Source organism: Anopheles merus, chromosome 2R, assembly GCF_017562075.2.
Source record: "Anopheles merus strain MAF chromosome 2R, AmerM5.1, whole genome shotgun sequence".
Lineage (NCBI taxonomy): Eukaryota > Metazoa > Arthropoda > Insecta > Diptera > Culicidae > Anopheles > Anopheles merus.
Window position 1 is genome coordinate 28,087,741 of NC_054082.1, and position 23,417 is coordinate 28,111,157.

General features: G+C 44.0%; 1 protein-coding gene and 1 long non-coding RNA gene across 3 annotated transcripts in view; one reads left to right on the plus strand and one right to left on the minus strand.

The window, feature by feature from the left end:
* Positions 1-15,791: 15,791 nt before the first annotated feature.
* LOC121589774 overlaps positions 15,792-23,417 on the plus strand; it is a 46,784-nt gene continuing 39,158 nt past the window's right edge. Inside the window, exon 1 of the mRNA XM_041908897.1 lies at positions 15,792-16,248. The gene's annotated coding sequence lies outside the window, so the exon portion shown is untranslated. The remainder of the gene's footprint in view (positions 16,249-23,417) is intronic.
* LOC121589775 lies at positions 19,373-20,723 on the minus strand. Of its 2 annotated transcripts, none has more exons than XR_006004342.1 (3): positions 20,327-20,723; positions 19,859-20,071; positions 19,373-19,745 (listed from the first exon to the last, which is right to left on the minus strand). It is a non-coding gene; the product is annotated as an uncharacterized LOC121589775 (long non-coding RNA). The 2 variants fall into 2 exon arrangements; XR_006004343.1 differs by having other exon boundaries at positions 19,855-20,071.

Genomic DNA, 23,417 nt, shown 5'->3' on the forward strand with positions numbered 1-23,417 from the left:
ACATTAGAGAAAAGACGTGAAGAAGCACAATCTTCATTTGTGGCAACAATTTATGAAGTGAGATTGATGCTCTATCTTTACTAGTGAACTTGAACATCAATGCACCAGAAAGAATTATTCGAACTGGTTAATTATTTCGCTTACCGCGTTCTAGATCACGTTACGCAGATTACGAACTCATTACAGACAAATGTGTAGGAGCTTCAACAAAAACTACCAACATTTTGACTTTATCCTCAGTGTATATTGTTTTAAAATTGGGTCAATTACTAGGTCAGATAAGGGTTAGTTAGGTTAAGCTTTGTGAGCTGTTGGAGTACGGGTTGGGAGTGTTCTTCTGGATCAAACTGTATCCGTTAGACAATATGAATAATAAATAAATAAATAAATAAATTACGAGCTCTTCAATTCCAAAGTGAACCGCTTATTAAGTTTTATTTTACGCGTCGGTAAAGGTTTGTAAAGGTAAAGGCATCTTGAATGATAGTCTGGCATCTCACCACAAAAACGAAGATGCCGAAGAACTAAATGAGTAAAACGTTTCTGAACTGATTGATCATTAAACGTTAACCTGCTGTCTAATTGTACCTTTATCTCTACCTATTTTTAACCTGATATAATTACTCCTTTATAGGGATAGCTTATGTACGTTAAGCGTTGTTTTAGATCTTTTGTTATTTTAAAATTGATTAAAAGAGAAACGTCGTTCGTTAGTAGTTTGCCAACATTCCATTATTATGTACTGTGCTTTTATCAAACCAAAGTAGAAGATATGATTATAGGAAGCAGTTTAGAAATTACTATTGCCATTATTAATAATTATTAATTTAATCTTAAACGGACCAATTGGACTAATTGAGAAGACATACAGAAGGCTTGCAGAAGGCAGAGGCTGAGGCAGAAGGCTTGCGATCTACCGGCATACACCGGATCCTTTTTAAAGCACTGGATTGAAACACCAAAGTCAAAGTAATCCGAAATAGCATTAGCCGACATGCGGATCATATGATAGAATTGATTAGCGTTGGAGCGAGGCTGAATAATCCCCAGAATCTTCCAAGACCGATGTGATCAAGATGATACATTAATGTCGTTGCGATTATTATATAATCTTTTGTTCACGTACCCTTCTGGCTGTATATTTCGTCGTATAGAGTCTACCGATTGCATGGTCGTAAGTGTGTATACATTACAATCTTCCTGGAGAAAAATCACAAGGTTACGGTTCATGTCAGTTTTGTTAAAGTAATAGTAATAGTAACAAAAAGAATAAATAAAGCTCTTGAATGTATTTTTCCGTAAATCTTTTTTCGTCGCCTTTAGCGTGTAAACATATTTATTTTTTCGCCTGTTTCAATGGCTCACTGTGTCCTCTATGTTTGCCACTTTTACTCAATTATGTACAATTATTTGAGCAAAACCACAAACACGGACAAAGTACACACAACCGATATCACTCGTTAGCTTCAAAATTGTTTCCACAAACAGTACGATCCATTTGCTCTGTGAGTACAACCCCAACACCACCACCATTACCAACACAAACGATCGTGTTGGCGTGCTGGCTCAAGACGACACCGTTTAACAGCGCGAACAGTGTGCGTGTCTGAGTGGAAGAGCCAGCCAGGAAAGCGTCAGCATACTGACCTTGATCAGCACCTGCAACATCGCCCAAGCTGGTAGCATAAAAACGCCAGCCAACGCCCCACATGAGAAACCGTGCCTGCTCGCTGTGCATGCGAATGTTGGCTGTTTATACATGCACGAAGCGCACCATGCACCGGAGGAGCCGGAGGAGGCCAGCATAACTGCATGCGAGAGATGCCGCTTGGTAGGCTAGCCGGGCAAGATCTATCGTGTCGCCGTACCACGGTTCGGTTAGCAATTGGTGCCTCGCTGAAGTGAGCCTGCTGCCCGGTGAATGCTAACGCGCGCTGGCTAATCGATTGTTTGATTAACACAGTACCCCCTTTGGGCAGGCAAGTGTGCGATGGTTTATGTTTGCTCGCGATCCATTCAGGCTCGCCTAGATACCGTGCCTGGATCATAGCCGGATGCCGCACGTATCCGGAATCAACAGCTGCGCTGCTGATTGGTGCCATTTTTGTTGTAATAGAGCCATTAGATGGACAGAATTTAGGAGGCGGAATTAAACTAGATCGCAGGAGGTGGAAGTATTAAGCAACCGGAGTATGTTTGTTTTAAAAATAAAGAAACCTTGCAGGACGTACGTAGTGGGCAAAATGCATCGCAATGCACTGGGGCCGCAAGTAGGGCATGCATTGCCGCACGGACAGTCAAAGTAAATTGAAAGAAGATGAAAAAAAAAAATACACGCACAAACCAACGAATGAAGACAATGTGTGTTGGATGGGGTTTGGCCAGTGTTTGAGCACATGTGTCCATGGTCTCATTTTACGTTGGTTCGATCAGTATTGCTTAAGATGCATACGAAAGTAGCGAAAGTGCATTCGATACGCTGGCTGCAGTTGTGGGAGAATGAAAGAATCTGCACAGTTGTTAGCAATAATTAGCTTGGGTGGAATTCATGACGATAATTATCATAGTCTTATGGCAAGATTAGCATGAGTAATTGTAATGCTATGCATAATTGCCAAAAAATATGCATCGATGGCATATTTCAAGTACATTAGCTGATGATTTTATGAGTTAATAAGTGTAGCAATGTTTAATTGATGAACGTCGTATTTAATAAAGCCGGAAAAACAATACAAATGAAAATGGTACCATATAGTAGTGCAGCTAGCACAGAATGGCTGTTGTATGATACTCCTCACCAAATAAGTAACCCTTAAATGGGGCCTAAAAATAGAACAGCCATTTCCCCAGCCGGCATCACAGAAACACTTTCGAAAACGATTTAATGTTAAATGTAACATCAAATCGGTTGGGTGAGAGAAAATCATGCAAAAAGCGAGAAGGCGTTAATCCCAAACGCTAACCGTGTGAATTCAAACAATCCGTTCCATTTCCTCTATTCCACCGCAGCCGCTTATCCGGCTGCATCTGCATGTGCTGGGAGACAGTTGTGCCTGTGACGTGTGATGCACAGTTTATGTGGTATTTTCTTTCTGTACGGTTTCTGGTGGGGCTGCAGGTTTGCGAGGCGGTTTATAAATAAAGTGCATTTTGGTAGCATACCCCCAAACTTTCTCACTTGAAACGATGTGTGTGTGTGTGAAAAGCTTCACATCCAGTACTGCGGGGCGAATTGATTTGATTGAGGAACGACAACTCTCAACCGGGCGCTTGTGAGAGCGACGGCTGAGTTCGTATCTCAGCGCCATAATTGGGTTTATAGGCGTACGTATGTCGTGGATCGTCGTGGGGATGAATACAATATGATCTTTCACTTTATAAGAGCTGCCGTATGTAGTTCAAATGACATCTTCGGTACTGTCTCACAAGAAGGATTTACACAATGTAGTGAAAACTGTGTTTCTACGCTTGTTTTATTCACGGCACAATTGCATTGCAGTTGAAATATCGAATGCAAAAAGACATCAATGACTGCATAAGCTACAAAACTACGGCAATCCTTCTTAAATGTAATGACTCTCATTGAATCGCGATCGATTACACTTCGCACCAAATCCACACACACAGAGATCGCCGTTATTAGCGCATAATACAAATTACTGCAAATAAGCTGATGAAAACAGCACTTACGTTGTTTCACTTGTCTGTCTGTGGTATTTGTTTGCACGTTGTACCGAATTACTCCAGCGGTAGACAGCCCCAAGCTGCAACCCCAGATAGCAATGCCAGACAGCGGGACGTGACCCACCCGGAACTCAGTGTTCGATGTCTTATTGCACAGCGCGGTAACTGCAGATGCAAACGTCATCAATCTTGTTTCGTGTTTTCACCCCCCACACGGTATATTTCGGTACCGATGACTTAGGTCTAGCCAGGTCTGACCTCAAAAGCGAACCGGAGGCAGGGCGATGTGCAATCGAGCAATTTAGAAACGGTCACGGCGATCCGGGCGAGCAAGAAGATGGAATATGTAACACGCGGTGGTTTTCTTTTCTTTGCTCCTACCACGATCGTACACCGATGCAACGGAGAAGCATTAATCATTTACGAGCGTACGAATTTGTCGAGGTGTTGTTTGTCGAAAGGACGGTAGGGCTAGGGCTACCACCAGCGGGATTATGATTGGAGTGCCGGGCCTTTCGGAACGGTAAAAGCGGATCGCCCACCTGAGCTATTTGCTCAGGGGAAGTTCAATAAATGCACATTCCATTGACCCGCTTGCTTTCAACCGCTTCCGATTTCCATCGCCAAGCGAGTGGACAAAACAAATGAACTGACTTAAAACATCCGTACCGAAACTCGGGCAGCCGGGAATGGATAGGGTCGAGTGGTCAAGTTTACATGGGCAGAAGGATCGGTTGATCTGCAGCCTCCGGCAACGGCAGCAAACGTTTGTTCGCTTTCAGTTTCACTCCTCGTTAGCGACTAGTAGACTCACTTCCCAGCAACGCCCAACAGTACCGCAAACTCATTCGGCCGCCTCAGGGGCGGAATCTCAGTGCAGCCCTAAACGCCCCGGTCTCCGGGAACTCCCAGCGGGAATGGGTGCTAGCGGTGAGAGGTGGAAAACGGGTGACAAGGTACCGCCTTGGCATGCGTGCCCGTACGCATGCATGCTGCATGCATGAATGTCCCTAAGCACACGAGATCGTTATCGTGTGCGGCCCCCCGAGGGGGGGACTACAATGCCAGGCACGCCGAAATTGCCACAGTATCGCCCCGGGATTGGGAAGTGAGATGAAAGTGAGTTTCTTTCACTGGGTGGGGAAGGAGCAGAACAATCGCTGCGTGCGGGGTGCGTTTTGAGGCTGGGAAATAAAACCGACCTGTGCGTCGGTTTAAGATAGGTTAAGGGTGAATTATTTTATCAAATCATTACTATTAATTGTGAGAGAACCGAATGGGAAGCTTGGAGAGCCGAAAATTGAATGTAAAAAGCACATGTTACTGTTTTATGGGCATAATACAGGTAGAATATTATGCTATATACAATAATTTTTATGTTGAAGTCAAAAACAAATTGCCAAACATTTTGCTCAGGACAAGTAATACAGGGTTTTACAAGTCAGAATCGAATGTCAGCAAAACAATTTCAGAAGCACAAGATTCAGTTTAGCTGTCAAAAGTTGTTGTTTCACCGCACCGATGCTATTTTTCACAAGCGCAATTTGATTTTTAAATCGCTCAAGTTGTATTTTTTAAGAGGCCTTTCGCATCGTTTTGCAAATTCAAACACGTATTTTGAGATTATATGATTGAGATCAGTGCTGTTATGCGTTTAAGCATTATATTTATGAAATATTACGTATTTATGGTAAAAATTGCGATTTTCTGTGCAAAAAGCTACATAAACATTGTACATGTTTACATACGCAAGTGCTCGTAGCTTTTTGCACAGAAAATATTATTTTTTACAATAAATACGTAATATTTCATAAATATAACGCTATAAACGCACTAAATAAATGATTTGTATATAAATAATCTCAAAATACGTGATTTAATTTGCAAAACGATGCGAAAGGCCTCTAAAAAACCAACTTGAGTGATTTAAAAATCAAATTGCGCTATTGAAAATAGCATCGATGCGGTGAAACAACAACTTTTGACAGCTAAACTGCAACTGAGCTTCTGAAATTGTTTTGTTGACATTCGATTTTGACTTGTAAAACCCTGTAAGATATTACACATTTACATTGTAAATTTAGTTGGTCACTCCACGTGATTGTCTCGTATACAGTCGGTTCCCGATATCCGCGGTTTATGCGTTCCGCGTAGCTCGAATAATCCGCGTAGCTCGAATATCCGCGTATGTCGATTTTCACGTTTTTCAGCTAAAAAACATTAGATTACTCAGTAATTTTTTTTTCAAAAAAACTTTTTGGAGGCTTAACGAATACACAAAATACTCCTAAAATCTTCATTCAGAAGCAGAAGCGATAAAAATCAGCCTTCTAAATTCATACACCTTAGGATAAGCTCACCTGTATATTATACCCACTTAGATAGCTGCTCGAAAACTGCTATACAATGCAAACAGCTGACAGGCTGAAATTTCAGCCTACCAACTTAAAACAGAAAGGACCCGTTTATAATAGATTATCAGCATTTTAGCATTTTTAAAGTCGCATAATTGACTATAAAACTTAATTTTTTGACAACTGATTTGTCAAATTTAGAAAACCGTGTACCTTCGAATCCGCGTAAGTCGAGAACCGCGTGATTCGGGAAAAGACTGTATTTCATCCCGATAATATGTAAAGGTTACACGAAAACGACAAATTTAAACCAATCAAATTTCGAAAGAAATCTAAAATTTTGCTTCTGTTAATTTAAAAAAAAGTTAAAATAGTTGCATTCCAGAAATACCTGACTACACGCGAACAGATGCTGTGAAATAAATTCTTCTTACACGAGCTGCTCTGCTGCGCTTAACGCTCACTTTCGTTTGTACGACTGGACTGGTATTTTCTTGCATGATCACCGCACCGGCTTGATCGTGATCGTGTTGCTTTCCTTCCATGGAGACGTGGCTTCGTTGTGGGTCACCTACTCTACCGGGTGATAAGTCGTATCAAGTCGTCCACAGATGTTGCTTGTTAGAGATGCCGAGATAAAAAGAGTGTGTGTGCGTGCGTGTGTATGTGTGTGTGTGTATGTATGTGCAGCAATCAACAGCCTCTGGTTTGGTGTGAACGTGTCCACCCCTTCTCACCCCGTCCATTAGCTACGATCGGTTGCATTTTGGATGTGATTTTTACGTGCCTCTGTTTCCACCACTCCCTCGCTCTCCTTCTCTATTCATTTCATTTTTATTTTGGGGGAAAGTACGATCTCCATTTTACCATTTTTGGTTGAGTAATTAGAAATGGGGCACCCGGTACGGTGTCTGGCGTTGGGGTGGTCGTTCGATTTTGTTTTTTTTTTACCTACTGCTGGCTTTCCACTGCCATCGGGTAAAACCGGGCAAGTGAGGGTTGAAGCGAGGGGACCAAATTTTCCAGCTGCCTTGTCTGCGTGCTGGTACCGCATCCCCTGCGATAGTGCGATTAATTTATCTGACTCAATCGAGACACCTTATCAGGCGAGATGGGGTTGAAGCACGCGTGTGCGAAAAGAAAGAAATAAAGGGCAACTGGCAACTGGGATTGATGAGGGAGATGGAAAGCAGGTAGTGTGTGAGGGTATGATCGGGCGGGTTTGATCACAATTGCGGCGCGGTTCGCTGGAGTCGGCCCGGGTTCGTCGCCTGATTTCGTTGCAGTCGCTCGAGAGAGTTAATTAGAGAGCACAGGAAAGCGATGCCGCGCTACTCAACAAGCAGGGCCGATGATGTGTCAATGTTTACCACCACCTGAGGCATGCGTACGACGTGCCGCACACAGACGCGCACGCACACTGCTAGAAAGCTGCGTAAGCCCACCACCATTATAAGGCACCTGATAACGCGACAACGTGGCCCGGGTACGATTCGACAAGTGCCGTTGGGCAGCTTATCATTGATGTTTCACTTTCCACCGGCACCGGTTCGGGCTGGCGAAGCAGGGTCTCAGCGGAGGGCTGAGGCTAGGCTATCACTTTCAATCCCATTGCACGACAAACCCAGTAACCGCAGTAACGCAGCTCGTACGCGCTGAAAGGGTCACCTCGTCGTATGTAGGCACGCGAGCATAAAATATGTTCGCGAGAGACGGCTCGAAATGATCACGTTTAAGAGGAGGATATTTCCTCGTGTCATACACGCAACGTCATCTTCGGATACTTTCGGTTGTAGTTTTTGTTGTTGTTGCTGCATCATCAGTTTCACCGTCTTGCAGGTGTTGAAAAGCAAATGTTTTGGAAACAGTGGAAATTTTGAAACCATGATTTACCGAGTCGTGCAGTGGCTCACCATTAAATTGGATCATAAATAAATAAGTTGTCAATAACGTTTAAAACCAAATTTCATTTCTACATCGTTTTCCACGCCCCGCCATGGCCCAGCTTTCAAGCCACCGGGGTACGCTCGATCACATTCCCGCACACATGGACGTTCCATGGACGGCGTACAACCGGTGCGGAAAACCGAAAACCTCAACATCCTCAAACAGCTCGCGGGTGTGTGTGTGCCGTTCGCGGAAAAAGAAAACACCCGTTGCCGAGCGCGTTTGCTATCAACACTTTGCAACAGCGTGCAACATCTTCCCGTGCGGCAGCCCGGACGGTAGTAAAACGGTGTGTTATCAACACCACTTAATGATGGGGGTTGTTGCCCTTTTCTCCTCACTCTCGGTGTGCCCACTCGGATGTGAATAGGAAGAGTTTACCTTTTATGCCATCGTTTGAAGCCGTCGTGCACTTGCAAAAAGCGGCCCAGAGGTTGCGCTCGGCAGTGGAGTCAACCGATAGCAGAACGGTGTTGTGGTTGTTGTTGCCGGCAGGTGTAGTGGGTTGAATGATGCGACCGCGGGACCGGCTGTACTTGCTTTGAGCGAAAAAAAAAACTTGACTAATGGTCGTTCAACATTTTTAACGACGTATCTTTGATTTACGAGCGTGTGTAGTTTGTATGTTGCTGCTCATGCTACTATTTCTAGTATATCGTCTTTTTTTCAATTGCCGGCAGCATGGGGTTGGAGTGTCTTATCATTCGAATGGATGGAGTTTTGTGTTGTGGATCGTAAACGTCCGTCTCTAACGATCGGTGCAGCAGGGGTGGAAACAACAGGTTTGTTTTCACATGCATTTTTACGATAATTGCATTTGCTAAGGTTAGCACGGCAGAAGGTCTAGAAGGCTTGCCTTTGGTTCAAGAAAGGAAAGCAAATGGTCGTAGTTTAATGCAAGAGAATCAATCATGTTTTTAATGTTGTCCTGATTTATTAAAATGCTCAGATGCCTCCTTTCCTTCTACAATTTTCTTTTTCGCAATGGTTTAACTTCGGTGATCATCATATTCTAATCTCTTTTAAAATTGTAATAATTGTTATTATATACTAAAAAAATCCACTACAATAGCGGAAAGGTATATGATAGTTTTAGTACCACGTGAGCTCATTTCCCTGCGTGTATTATTTCATCAATACGCTAGTCAGCTATAAAAACAATTCAATTTATTTACGTAACTTTATTCCGTACGACATCTCAACACAGAAAATTAGTAAAATTGTAAAAAAAACTTCCGGGTTCCGTATGCTTTCTCTACAAACTAGCTTGGGCAAAAGAAAAACAGATGAATACTCCTAGTACATCTCTGGTTAGTATAACGAATTTGGTTTCCCAATGAAAAACCACACCTTTCTACTGCCGAACAACCTTCGATAATTGAATTTCGATCAATTTCCGTGTGCCTGTTGTTTGCTGCTATTTTACTACACTGCCAGCATTTCTATTCCAGCCGCCCAACTACCGGGCGTCCTTCAGCACGGCAAGGGCGTACGACAACGGTCTGAACCACGTAACCGCCGGTCCGAAGAATGAAAGCCGCCTCGGGGGTGTTTTTGTTAGTGAAAATGAGCCAACACACCCGGACTGGGCGGTCAGCTAGAGAAAGAGAGTGACAAGGAGAAGAAATTACTTACTGCCACTGCCACGGAAACGATTCGTGTGGTGTGAAGCGAGGAAGCGATTCAACGAGAAAGATTTTTCCTTCCCTTTTGGCGGAGTCGGCCGGAGATAAGCAGCCGCCCGGTTCGGATCGGGCAGTGTTGCGGCGTGAAACAAATTTCACTTTCTTTCATGCACTTTCGGAAACGGGGAAAAATTCAAATTCAATTTTTTGGGCCTCCGATTTTGACGGCCAGTTTTCTCCGGCACTGCCACTGCGGTTTGTTTTTGGCGATGGAGCACGAGTTTGGCCGAAATGGAAAATTGGAAACTGCTTGGCGATGCTACGACGGGCGCAGCGATAATAAGCGAAAAACGAATGCACACAGGAGCCAGGGCCAGGAGCTGGTTCGCAGCAAGCAAGCAAGCAAAGCAGCTCGGCGGCTGGTAGGTAGGTTTGAAAAGTGAAATTTTAATACAATTTTCGTCACCTGACAGCGCAGCGGCGTCACAGCTCAGACATTTTTGTGAAATAGAAATAAAATGACTCACAATGGAGTCACAGTCAACGGGTGGATCCGTTTGTTGTGTTTTGGAGCGCTGCGGATGTAAAACGATATTGAGGTTATTCATAATGTTCAGCTGACAAATGTCGCCAAACGACACACGGCGCGTCAGCCGATGGCGTCACATTGGTTTAAAATCGGTGTGAAAGTGGTTTAATATTTTTTTTCATTTCCGGTTCAATGTGAAAGAGATTGGGACTGTAACAACCAATCAAAGCTGAAGTTGAACTAAAATATATGCCGCACGTGGTCACCAAACACAGGATGGGCATCAAGTACCGAGCAAATCTGTGTTGCTTGCGTGGAACGATTAGAATCTCCGCTAACGGCACACACACACACTCTTTGCACAGCGTCACACCGGCAATGAGCGCCAAGGAACCTAATGGTCATGGTTGTAAATCAACCTCACCCGCTACGGCTAGACAACATTTATCACAAGCGTCCATCGCAATGTCTTTGGCTTGTATATTCCCATGCGCAATGCATTCACCTTTTGGCCATCCATTCATCTTTCGCAAAATCCCAGCGCAATGATCTTTATCACGCGCAGTTAAATGATGACGTACGCGCTTTATCTTCGCTCGCTGGGCTGCACGTAAAGAGAAACGGAACGGGTGCAAAAATGAATCTATAAATCTCCGCGCCGGTATAAGCGACGAACCGACGGTGTGTAAGTTTGGAGCCGGCCAACATTTGATTTATTCCTGGAGTGGTGCGAATTAAGATGAACTCAAGACACGTGGACACGTCCGACAGCTAAAGTGCATTAGATGCATCCCCCACTCTCTCTTCGCTCTCCTACCGCTGAGCATTATTTTGATCGATTTGTTATCTCCGTTCCCTATCGGCCTATCGGTGGGTTGCGTGCCGGAAAGGAAAACACGAGCTCGTTGCCGAACTTGTCTGTTACATTCACACGTCCGATGGCATTTTACCATTTGCGACACGTTTCGTGGTCATTGACATGGTCGGGCTGGTGCACTGGTTTGCGTCGTCGGTGCCCCTACCATTCCTCCCGTTCTATTTGCTTTAAGCGGCATGCACCCGCGGCATGGAATTGAATGAACGAATAAAAAGCCTTGGGCGAAGCATGAAGGTGAAGTGAAGCAGCGCGAAAGAAAAGTAGTAAACCAAAAAGACAAAACTGTGCCAATGAACTGTGCCAGCGATCGCTGGACGCTGGACGCTGGCTGTTGCATGTGCATCCCTTGTGCCCGGCGGTCCGGCCTGTCCGCCTGTCCGCCTGCCATTTCCGTTTCGCTTTCGTGCGAACGGTTTTAGCGCTCGGCTGTGATTCTGCAGCCGCAACGAATTGGCCCCACAACCGCCAGCCGCAGTGCATTAGTTTCAGATGCGTTATATGTTGAGCCCCCTGTCCGTCGGCTCGTGTACTTTCCCCCCCCCGCAATGCTGCTGCAGTAGTTGCAGTGGTGCCTTGTGGAGCAGCGGCAGTTCTTCCTGGAGCTGGACGTTGCCCGCCTTGCACCGAGCGTCTGTCCGAGCGTCTCGAGGAGCATGAACTGGTGCATCACTAACAAACCACTTGGTGCAATTTTTGTGTTTTCCTCCGTGCCTCATTCCAGTTAACCGCATCGCTGGGTAGGCAAAATGGGGAGAGGGGAGGGTTTTGAAAAATAATAACCGTTTGAGACACTTTCTCCGTTTTCGCGTCGGTGGTTTTATTGATACAGCTTCCACTGCCGGCTGCCGGCAGCGGGTTTTTATCTGGTTTGAATGCAACCGTGCAGCAGCTTGGCGATCATTTCGAGCTTCTCGAGCGGTTCGAAATGTAGTGGAGATTTTGTCCGAAACATAAAGCTCCGTTGCCACTGGTGAGGATCGAACTGATCGGTTTGGGGAAGAAATTTTACGACCATTGAAGATTGTCGCGACGAGTGTGGCGCCTTCAACCGTTAATCGTTCTTTATTGCGATGTTTACCAGGATCGATAAAACGGGACAAGGTGTGTTTTAAGTAAGGAGTAATATTAATTATTACTGGTTTTCTTTTTTGCTGTACAGCCATTTAAATGTGTATGTATAGAATATGTGTTATCGTACAATAATTAGTGCAAAACAAATACAGAATCTTTGAACCAGTAAAGGCTCTGTATAATTACCCATTTATGTGATAATCAGCTCTTCACATCATTTATTAAACCGGCATATTTTCATTCAAAGTCCCGGTTTTTTAAGCATTCCTTGTTATCGATCCATACAACTGCTTCCCATTGAGCTGAAGGTCTGTAGCAAATAGGAAATCTATTATCTCCTCAAAGCGGGTAAAAAATCGCAAACCTACTCCAAGCACCAAAAATGAAACTTTCCTCCGCATTTTATGAAACGCTTGAAAAGCGCCATTGCTTCCTTTTTTCCCTGTTTTCTTCCCATCGCATGTATGCATTTTTGTTGACGGGCAATAATAATAATAATAGTAATAATAGCAATCTTGACATGTCGTCCAATGTATCGGAAAACGAGCAACCGGTTCATTAACGTTCCCTATCGGCCATCGACCAACGGATGCAGCCGGAATTGGCTGTAGTATGCCAATGTACTTGCACTTATGGAGCGATATGGAACCGGGCCGTATCGTTGTGCGGATGCAGTGAGCATGTCCAAGTGCGTTATTGAGGGGGCTGGAGGCGCGGTGAGAAGATGGCACTGCACAAGCCCATAAGCCCAAACGATAGCAGTGGCGTTTTCTCTGTCAGATTATGTTTTCATCTTGTGTGTTTGAAATGTAGTTAGAGTGCATGAAAAATGTCACATCCCAGCAGTTGATTGAACCTTTCGATTTTGGTGTTGCTCTATCTGCTAAGATGTGATGTTTTAAATCCACGCATAGGATAATCCATAAAACACAAAAAGGGAGGGAAGGTATATTTAAATGAAGAAATAAATAATAACAAAAGAGACCACACGTGATGATGTAAAAGGAAAAAAACAACAACCTTATTTTACATGATTTTTAAATCGCCACAATTTTCAGCAACAAAAATACAAACAACCTCTTTTAAACGTCCATCGATCATGTGGACTATCTTCACCTCTGATCGCCATCGAAAAATCTTCTTCAACGCTCTCGCTCTCCCTGCGTTAGCCTGCAGCGGTTTATTGAACGGAAAAGCTGTCCCCTCCTTCCCCTATCAGCAATTGCCCAGAACGTCCTTCCCGAGTGCTGTCACTGCCAAAAGCGATGTTCAATCAGCTCACCGCAAGGATACGCAAGCATGGAAAGCAAATGGCAGAAAACCATGTAATTGGACGGTCCCGTTTCCGTTTCGGCTCACACGTTTGCATCTTCCGCGCCGCAGCGAAGCTTGAATCGGCAGCGAAAAAGGCAGCAAAAACAAAGGAAAATTAAATACCGCCACTGATATGCAAAAGCCAACGGGAGGCCGAAGGCCGGTCGAACGTAAACAAATATGCAAATGAATTCTGCCACCAGCCACCTGTGTGGGGGGGCTCACCGTTGTTGTTGTTTTTTTTTGTTCACTGCAGCTTTCCGTACGATCGAACGGCCCGACGGTAGCTGCCTGGTTCCCGCACCGTCGCAAGCGTCGCTCTGACATGAACCAGAATTGGGTCATCACTTTCATTTTGCGGTCTGTTTGAAGAATGAAGCGTATAGTAGAGTGAGAAAGTGAAAAAAAGTTGGTGGAAAATGAAACTTTTCACACGAGACATTTGTACAATATTGAATAAATGCTCATGGTTTGTTTAGTAAATTGAATGAAATTTATGTTAATTTTCTGTTACTGATATATTAAGTAGTAATGTACAGTATTTCACAACTGTTCAGCAATTATTTTAACGATAATACATAAAAATTTAAACTACAAAGAAACAATTCTTCAGATTTTCAATGCAACAAATTTTAGATAGCCATCTCAACAAATGGAGGGGTTTTCAGTAGCTCTCATAGTTGTGGGACACTTCCTTGGCACTTTCTTGTGGGCAGTGAACTTTATATGTTGGGAATTGGACTCGATGACACCTTTTTTGGACAGGCTCCTTAGAAATTCGAATTGAATTTCTCCCAAAAGGGTGCTGTAGAATCCAATTCCAATCATATGAATTTCATTTTCCGTAAGAATTCGTAATAAAGAATCAATCAAGTGTCCCACAACTATAAGAGCTGCTGAAAACCCCTGCAAGGTAGATAAGGAAAACAGCTTTTAAATTTCCACAATCAAACGCTCATTTCCCAATCCTTAATATTGTTAAAGCACCCACCGTCTACAAGTTATTAATAAAATCAGCTTTCAAAACGATGTGCAAAGCCATATTGCATTGCAACATTAGGCCATTTAGCAGCCATTTTCACGGTGTTTTCCTAGTTGGTGATGTCTTTCGCTTTGCGAAACTTCTGGTCCAATGATCTGGGTGAAGCGATTGTGCTACCGTCTGATAATGGTGTGTGATATAACGATATGTCACCTCACGTTCCAGTGGGTCGAGTGTACATTTCCCGCCCGTGCCTGGGGGGGGGGGGGGCGTAACAGGGCGTAACGGCGAGCATATCACAAAACGTTACATATTTATCACAATCGCTCCGAATGTTGTCCCGTCCAGTGACTAATTAATGTTTTTTTCAAAACACAGAAATTGAGGACAGATTGTAAAATATAAAACATAGTGTTCCTCCATGCTTTCAGTTTTGAGCAGATAATTACGAAGATTTGCATTAATGGGATAGGATTTGATGTTTAAAACAAATGTCTTTAAGCGTGAACGTGACACAGTACCAGCAGTCAAATAATCTATTTGATCGCACATCGAAATTACTCACAGCGGCGTGTTGCGAAAGCAGCCGTGTTGTGCTTTCAGGATACCGTTGTTCCCGCTTAGTCATCGACTCACTACCGGCATGGAATGCACAAACATGCCCCACGGTACAGCCGCGTTACATAACCCGGATTTGTGCTGACGTGCTGTGCGAATCCGCCTTCAATTATTCCCCTTCCATAGGCATTGCGTGGCTGTGATACGGCCGAGTGAAATTAAGAAACTACATCTGCATTTGGTCCACTGACGCGTATTAGCGCTGGCTGGAAAACGGAAATCCTTCAGGCTGGGCAGGCCCCAACACTCAAGGACGTGAACGGTGTTGGTCAGTTGATTCACCGACCACTGGTGGGCAGCAGATTGACCCGGTATACACCCCCGACGCCAGGCCTCTGACGTCATTCCGAGGGGGGGGGGGGAGGTGATTGGTGGACACAAGACAACAACAAACGTGAGCACAAACGCGCATGGCATGAAAGCGAAAGCAGCCGTCGTTCAACCCGCTATCTTTGGCGAAGTGTGCAGAGCGGGAGCGTCGGTTCAGTGTGTCAGTTGAGTGAGTGACGCACACTCTATGAAAGAAGAAGCAGCAGCACCACCACCAGCAACAGCAATAGACTGTAGTTGCAGCACGACACGCACCACCGAACCAAAACCAAGAAGAAAAAAAAAAACCCCGAGCGTGCGCAATCGACTATCCCCTGCGTAGTGTGCTTCTCTCTTTCGCCTGCATTGCCGCTAGAGGGCGCTCGCTTAGAGGTGAGTCGCGGTGGCGCAGGGCCACAACTTTCACGTCATATAAAATCGCCGGGCAGACCGTTTGCCGGCGTTATTGCCATACCGAGCGTCTATGCGAGTGTACACCGTACGGCTCCCGCTGGATAGGAGCGAACTGCTTTTGTTATTTCTTCATTCTGAATGCAGCACGCTGATGCGTTGAGCTAGTGGATGCGAAGACGGTGTGATAGTGTGATAAGCAGTGGAGAAAGATTGATCACAAAATAAAAGAAACTGGTGCTATTCGTTCGAGGTTGGTTTCGACATTGGTGAACCGAAGTGAAGAAGTGACCCTGCAGTGCGAATGCAAAAAGGGGTTCAAACTGATCTGAAACCCGAAAGTGAAAGCGATCGCGTATTATTAGTGTTCGAATTCGTAAGAATACACTTTTCCGCTGAGTGAGCTGAGCAGTGCGCTCGTGTGTGTGTGTGTGTGTGTGTGTGTGCGTGATTGGGTGATCGGAGGCAAATCTGCAAACGTGAATCAATATCCGGCAGCTTGCAAGCCTGTTGGCAGCTAACAACAGGTAAGGGAAGACTGCCTGGAGGTATAGGAAGTTGAGCTGGCGTCTAGTCTAGTTTTAAAACAAACAAAAAAGCTTGCCTCACAATTAAAATCCAAAACGCAAAAAAGTTAATCTGATTATCGGATCGATCGAAAGCCACGTGATTGGAGGATCGAGCGAAAATGAAACTGTCTGATCAGTTCGTGTGATTTTAATCTGACGGGCCAGCGATCCCACTCCACCCTGATACAGCCGGAAATTAATGCCTACATTAAAAAGTGCAATTGCTTTACATGTGCTAGTGTGTGCGTGATTGTGTTGGTGTTGCGTTTATGCGTGCTATCAAGGTGCTCCAATTATGTGGGCTGTGGGCTACGGCGATGCAAAGCGATCGAAAGGAAACCTACCCATTTCGTTGAATCACCGTTTCGCATTTCCACCGCTGGGAACAAGGTGCAACAGTACTGGAGCACGATTTTAACACAGCACCGTCGCATGGCGCTACTTTCACTGCCGAGTTGTTCTGCATACGCGCCCCCTTTCTCCCCCCCGAAATAAAGCTATCCAAACTAATAACGCTCGTGTCGGATGCAGATCACGCACTGCCACCGGTGGTGACGGGATTGGGAAATGCACCAGTACGGCGAATTGGGCGGCTTTGTTTTGCTCCCACTCATTACGCACCGGCCGACGATGATTGACTTTTGTTTCGAAGGATTTTGACGGAACAAGAGAGCGTGCGCGGAACCTTTTCTTCTTCCCTCCGTTGCCCGACGCTTGGGTGAGAAAAGTCGATGCCACACGTCACCCGAGCGGGAGTTTTAATCCCGTTTGCCTGTCTTCGCTCCGTTCCCAGCGGTTCTTTCAGCAGGGAGCGAGAGAGATTGGATTAAATTACAACCGCATCCTCACCCTTCAGCTGGGTATTGTCTACGCCGTTAAGTCGCCTCTCCTCCCCTGCCCCTCGGCACTTGATGATGCATCGTGGCAGTGTTTGAGAGCTTGCTTTGCGATCGGTACTTTGGTGCAAACGAGCCAACGATCTAGATTCACTTTCTGTTTCTCTTTGCTCGGAGCTACACCAACGCTGCCGCATTCTTTGCCATCTGGCAGGTAGTGTCTTTTGTTTGTGGTTGAAGAGACGAACCCCACGGCTGGTTGGTGCTCGTAGCCAAAGCGAGAAGAAAGTACGTAAAATTTTCCACACTCATTTTGCAACCCCTTTCTTCTCCAATTACCTGCCATTCCAACCGCAACATACGAACCGGACGCTGCGTCTCGTTTAAACGACGATCGAGGAGGTAGATAGCAAAGCAAATAAAAAAAAAAACCCAGAAAGCTGGTTGAACGAAAAAAAAAAACAACGCACTTGCAACAATGTGCAACAGCCCGTGTGCATGCGTTTGTCATTGCAATTTGCGTTGCAATTTTTGCAAAGCCTCCAACCGCATCGAAGTAGGCCAAAATTACAATAACATAATTTAGCGCAGTTTATGATTCCGGGTTTGGGACGTGTTGCGGTTCCGTGTCACTTTCGATAAGCTGGGCGAGGAAAGCGTTTAATTAAGTGAACAAGACGGTTGGTTGGTTTTCATATTTTTCTTTTGCGCGATGTCTTGCGCATTGCCGGCTTATCGCATGTAATGGGTGGCTCAGTGAGAAACACATGCGCACCAATCAGCTGATAGTGGTTCTGATTTTAATGACAAATGAGTGATAGCGGATGAAATTGCAAAAAAAAGACAAGTAAAAAGAAAGTGAAATAAATAATTTACCCAATAAGGCAGCAAAGGGGTGCTAATTAAATCCATTAAAAAGACGCTATGTTTACTTGCCTTGGTTTTGATATATAGTTTCTTTTGCAATCATAATTTTCTGTTCCTGGTGATGTCGTGCCGTCTGTTGCGATATATTTAATACGAAGCGTATGATTAAGAAAGAAAAGGGACTTCATTCAATTAACACAATACTGGCGGTCCTCATACTACAGCTGAAGGAAATGTTTGTACAAATTTATTCGATGGTAACGAGTACAACCAGTTCCGATGATTAATAGTGTTTTGAATGGGTTTTCAAACGGTTTGGAATAGTGGTATGCGATGTCTAAAAACCAAATAGGGTTTCGCTTACAGAAATCCTACAACTAGGTGGTATGGCAGCATTGTCATGCATTTACAAGAGAAACGAAAACAAGAACTGCATACAATGCGGAACCAATATGATCAACAAAAACCTTCACCTTTGGCCTAGTTTTTATAATCTTTGAAGGTTCCTGGATACATAGATTTAGGTGGCTCTTAGCCTGGTCAAACGATTAAGCAGTGTCAATTTCATTTGGAAACCCTATCCTATCACATCGTGACTGAATACCATAGTGAGGGAAAATATAACGGATCAGAAACAGGGAAACACCGGTTGAAGTTCATTTATCTTCCGCCCGCAGGTTCGTCACTTGAAAGTCGATCAACGGCATTGAAGTCTTTTGCAGTGTATTTGATTTACGAAAACAGGAGCATTTTCAAATGGAGCTTGCTGGTTCATTTGAGGGGAAGAAAAACAACACAAAAAATAGATTATTTGTGGGGGTAGGAGGGAAATAAAATCTATGCTAATGAATCATGATCGTTTACGGCATTGAGGTTGATTTTTTTTTCTCTTCTCTGTTTAACATTTTCAACAAGGGTACCTTGACAACACTCGGCCAACGGCCCATGATGGATGATGAATATGACACTGTTTTCTCCAATGCCCAAGTATTGTTAGGGATAAAATTTCATTCATAATGATTTCCTTGTTGTAAAGGGTTGAAGAAGTGAAAGATCAAACTCAATTTCATACCTCACCAAACTATTTCATAAAATGTGTTCAATTTAAATTGACTTTAGGGGTGTGGTACAAACTATAGGTAGATAACAGTTTCATTTTATTCCACACAGCCAATAAAAGAAATGGTTAAAACGTTTTCATTACGCACAAACTGACCTTGATAAACACTCTCCACACTGTGCACAATTTCTTGTACATCATTTATTTCATCTTTTTACTGTTCGCTTCCAAACCAGCGCATGGTTTCCAGCTCGTAAAATTTAATGAATCGAAGGCCTACAGGTGCAAGAAGCTACATTTTTTATCGTTTGTAATAATGAGTTTGCAGCCCCTTTTTTATTTTTATTAAATATCTTTGCCAATGTTTATAACCATCTCAATATTTTACGTATTTGCAATTAAAACTTATAGCTTTGTTTACTTCTGGCAGAGTACACACAGTAATTGAGTTGTTGCGATGGTATTTTCCACTCTTCCTTGAAACTTTTTGGTAAAACTGGTTTTTTGTTCTTTTGCTCATCCAAATGGTTAGCGATTTTGTGGTTCGTTTGTTGGTTGTGAGTTCAATGTTCATTCACTTCCATTTCTGGCATTACTAACAAAACACCATTCAGCCATATTGGTGTTGATTCGTCCCTTTATCTTTCCATGTTACAATTCCCTTCGCGTCGGAACGAAACCTTTCTCGTGACCTTTCGATATTCGAGACCGAGAATGAAGGAAATGGGTTAAAAATGTAGCCGCCAAAAAAAGAAAACTCAACGTTGACCAACAGTACAACAGAGGGGTTAATTTCCACACCTACGTGTTAATAGGAAACGCGATCGTGGTCGGGATTCGGTTCACGGTGGCATGGTTTGATTCGATTGTTTCAATCAATTCTTACCGTTGGTTGGAAAATTGTTCGATACTTATAGACCCCGAAGGGCTGAACGCTGACGTGCCTTGACTTTCCCGTACGCTGACGTGCTAACAGTGCCCGGAAGGCTGATGCACTCTAATAAATTCTTATCTTCCGCTTCGTTTCCAAATGAATGGCAGTGTTACGGTCAGGTGGTGAGAAAAAAGAAAGCAAAATAAGACACGAAACTACCCCATGCTTTGAGTGGCAATCAACGATGAGGGCCTTTTGCGTTAGGGCTAGCAATGATAGGACTGATGTACGATTTAACACTATTTGAGATAGATACTGCAGTTTTAAAACTTTGGTATCACAGCCAACATTTGCCTCGCCGAAGCTATTTCTGTACCAACGTTATCTTTATGTTCTTACCATGTCAATCGTTTGTGGTGCGAAGCTTTCACTTTTCCCTTACCTTCAAGGCTACTCGTTCCATGCTTTACAACCACTGGTAGTTCTCACCACTACTGTTCTTCTGCAGCAAAGCAGAAACCCTTTGCTAGACGTCAGAAAACCAACAAGCGAGAAAGAAAACGCAACCAAATATTACGTCGGTCTGGAGGAACGATGAAACAGCAAAGAAGGGAAATCCGGGACCCCGTAAACGAGACGAAACGCAAAAATAAAACGGCAAAGAAAAGTACTACCAGTTGCACACCTACACAGCCACCGACAAACTCAGCCACAGCCAAACACGGCTCCCCGGCCCTGTGGAAAGTGAAACTGTATTCTAGCAGTTAAGCAACGAACCCCAACGAAAGAAGCAAAGCAAAAGAAAGGAGGGGCGAGAGCAAACCGACCTCACACGGCCTACTCGGGTTTCCACCGCACGGTTTTGAGATTCGTTTCGTGTTCTGGCAACTGCTGAGATCCATCACCCATGGCATGCATCCGGTTCGGTTGTGGGGTGTATTTTTATGGTACTTTCGCTTTCTGGTACACGGTGTACTCGCTACCAGGCACCAGCAGGAATGGTTTGTGGTTTGAAGCGAACAAGAAAAGCCGAGGAACAGGCTGTAATAAAATTGCAACATATCCACCGGAAAGGTCGATGCTGGGGCTAGACGTTGATGGCGATCGTGAGCAACGATTGGCCCTTGAAAAGCGTCAAAAAGAAACGGTCATATTTGCTTGCTTGGTCGGCTAATAATTCTCTGAAAACACCGGTCGAACGTTTGACATTCATCGTGCTACATGAGTAGTACTACCGGAACATCTGTGTATGGGCTTCCGTACGGGAGAAAGTGTAATACTTAGCACCCACGATATTGTTATTGTTGTTGCTGAAGGTTGATGTTTCCGCACGTCGACTCCAGTTGCAACTTAGTCACAAAATACCGCGTGAGGAAGTAGCAACACTTCCATCGGGCCGAGTGACGCCATCGATCGCTTAAGCATGATTCGTGTTCCTTTAATAAACATCCATGTGCTGGTGTTTTTGATTCTGTTTCTGTTGCCTTAACTGGCAAGTTCCGGTTCGGAGAGTTTTCTTTTTCCTCCGCCTACTAATAACCGGCACCGGGCGTTTTGTTCCGTTATTGTAGCGAGAGAGAGAGGGAGAGGGTAGCAGGAACGATGCTAAACGAAGTCGACCGTAGACCGACGGGAAGCTGTGTGCTGGGCGGGCAATGTGGAGCATTGAGGGGAATGCAAAATAACTTTCACTTTACCCCGCACGACCGTACCCCGTGCGGGGATGAAGCAGACAGCCCGAGTGTACGATTGTACTGTATTGCACTTTTTTGCAACCAGAGCAGATCGTGTCGTATGGGGGTGGTTTAAAAGTGAACGAGGCACACAAAAAGAAATCATTGTTCGGGATCGTAGAGCCGACAGCGTAGAGTGAGGGCTCGCGGAACGTAGGGGAAAAATCATATGCTCAAAGTGAATAATTGAAGGTTTGTGGTCAGGGGAGTGGATAATAAACTCACTTATTCGGTTAGACTTAGTACAGCAAATCGTGTAGTTGAAACAGACTTTTGAGGTGTATTATAAGATTTTTTTTCGGGTGAATCGTTTTTTGAAGAACATTGCAAATTAGGTGGAGTTTTTCAAATGTAATGTAATTCTTTAAATTGAATGAAAAAAAAAAGATTCTGGTTTGCGCTTTAGTAACACACAAAAAATAACAAATAATAGAACAAAACATTTAATGAAATTATTGTTTCATCTGATTCATGCATCCAAATAAATGGCCATTTGATGTCAAAACATGCCACAGTTGACGGATAAGCAACTATTTTTAAAATCAATTGTTTAATTTTGGGATGTTGTATTACAATCTGCACGAATGGTAAACCGGGTCAGTAGTATCATCCGACACTCTGCTCCGTAACGTTTATCGTCTGCGGGCAGTGCCTTAAGCCGTTCACTCTAATGGCTTTTGCTTTTTTGTTTTTTTTTTCGATGATGCTCTACCCTCTATTTATTAAACTTAATTAACCCACCAGTAATGGTTTGCCACAGCAAACCCTGCAGATTAGTGGCCGGACCGCCGGTCCTATTCTCTCGTGAAGCTTTATATAACTGCACTTGAGCGTGTGCACGTGGTGGAACTAACGCACACATTCGTTGAATCGGCAATTCAATCGACTAACTGGCTAATAGCAGACGCGATCCGCGGTGCAACCAGAGCCGAAACAGCGCGATCACTGATGATAGTGAGAAAGCGCCCTGAATTGTGTGCGGGTACCGTTTTTGGATGGGTTTTCCGTGAAGTCCATTACTTTTGATGCTTGGCACCGATGGTTTGGAGGGTTGCTGATAACATATTGCAGCAGAGTGATTTAGCAGTTTGTGATTTGTCTGTGCGGTGTAGTAATCATAAACAGATAGTATGGATAAGGTTTTGTTTTTCTTTTTCATAGCTTCATGTGTTAGTTTCTATCAAATAAAACAGGCATAATGCTATTTGAAATAAAATATGATTTTTTTAAGACTATAAGAATGTGCTACGGCTAAACGGGCCAAACACAGATTCATTTTCTTTACTATTCTCTTGGGTGGTACAAACATTAATCTTCGTTACAATTCAATTCATAGCCGATTGGCTGTAATTGCTCATTTCCCATCCGGCGTACCGGTAGCACGTTTACAAATTGCTCCATTTTCAATACCTTCCGAAGCAACCGGGCAACAATCTGCCGGGACGCACGGTTCAAAAGAACAAATTAATCAATCGATTGTTTTGCGCCGCCTTTTGTTCGTCTATGGGGGAAACACACAAACATAATTTGGTTCATGGTTTTGCTACTGTCCGAGTATTTATCATTCCAACGATACTGGATCACACGTTGGTGTTGATTACTTGCTTCAACATATGAAATTGAATGCTAGTGAATCGAACATATTGGAGAAAGTAAAAAAAAGCAAAAAATATTTGTAATGATCGTGCTTCATCTCAACAAAATCGATCGAAAATTCACTTTCAGCGGACAAATTACACCAGCTCTTTTCATATGAT